Consider the following 1,505-nt stretch of genomic DNA (forward strand, 5'->3'; position numbering starts at 1 on the left):
TATAGGGGAGATGTCAGAGGTAGGTTCTTTACTCAGAGTGGTCGGGGTGTGGAATGCATTGCCGAAGCGGGTAGTGGAGTCGCCTCATTAGGGGCATTTAAGCGGCTATTAGATAGGCATATGGTTGAGAGTATAAGGTAGGGGTGGAGGTTAGATAGACCTTTAGGATTAGAATAAAAGTTCGGCACAACATCGTGGGCCGAAGGGCCTGTACTGTGCTGTACTGTTCTATGTTCTAAGTTCTAATTCAGTGACCACTCTGGTCTTGATCTTGGTGTCATCTGCCAGCATGTAAACTTGGGCTGTTTGCCCTGTGCTTAACAAGCCATTTACCTAATTTATTTAGGAATCACCATAAGCAAGCATAAGTTTACAAATGTTATTATAATCAACCTGTTCAGAGAATGTACAGCTGGAATCTTCTCAGGGAACAGTGGGTTACAACAGGGGTATCAAAGCCTATGAAAGATTCTTGGCAGTGTGGAGGAGCAAAGGGATCTCGGGGTCCCATCCTATGCCCCTAGCTCTACTTACGCCTCCCCCACCTTTCTTTTGATCCTACTCACCAGCTCGACTCTACATCCATGGCAGCTTCTGTTCTTCTCCATAGTCAGCAGAACTGAGGAGGTGGATCTGTTTAGGAGAGGTTTTTCTACATCCAAGTCAGAGTTGCAGAAAAGAGGGGTAATATCGTTGGTTATGAGCAAGGCTGGGACAGATTTTTAGATGGATAGAGCCAGGGAGGAGGAGCAGTGGACAGAACCAAAGTGGTAAGTTGGGGGTGTGCGCAACATTTGTTAGGTGGTGGCTTGTGAGAACTAAAAGTTGAATGAAGAAAGCCTTAACAAAATCTGTCTAGACCTGTAGGCACATAAACACAGTAGCTCATAGAACATTAAATATAGATGTCAGGGGTTTGCTTTTCTGCAGTGACCTCAAAGAAGGCTTGGGTTCAGTCTATTTGTGGCTTGCCATTCACCTTCCGAGTTCCTTTTAACCGCTTTGTGCTGCGGTCAGGAAAGGAAACCCTGGCTCCTGTAGTGTAAAATGATAACAATGCACCTTTAGGCTTGATCCGGGATAAATGTTTCCACTTCTTGGCCTGTCTGGAAGATCCAGGGTATTGTGTCCTCTCTCTTCTGAGGAAAAGGAACTGTGTATCGGGAAGGACAGACTAACTGCCTTTTTTTTATTTATTTGCGGAATGAGGGCGAGGCCAGCATTTATTGCCATCTCGTTAAGAGTCAACCACATTGCTTTGGGTCTGGAGTCACACGTAGGCCAGACCAGGTAAGAAAGGCAGTTTCCTTCCCTAAAGGACATTAGTGAACCAGATGAGATGGTGGAATTTTCCTGACAATTGACAATCTTAATTCCAGATTTTTTTTATCATTGAGTTCAAATTTCACCATCTGCCGTGGCAGGATTCAAACCAAAGTCCCCAGAACATTAACAGAAGTTGCTGGAAAAGCTCAGCAGGTCTGGCAGCATCTGTGGAGAAAAAA

The sequence above is a fragment of the Rhincodon typus genome, unplaced genomic scaffold, assembly GCF_021869965.1.
Source record: "Rhincodon typus isolate 14 unplaced genomic scaffold, sRhiTyp1.1 hic_rhity00000606, whole genome shotgun sequence".
NCBI lineage: Eukaryota > Metazoa > Chordata > Chondrichthyes > Orectolobiformes > Rhincodontidae > Rhincodon > Rhincodon typus.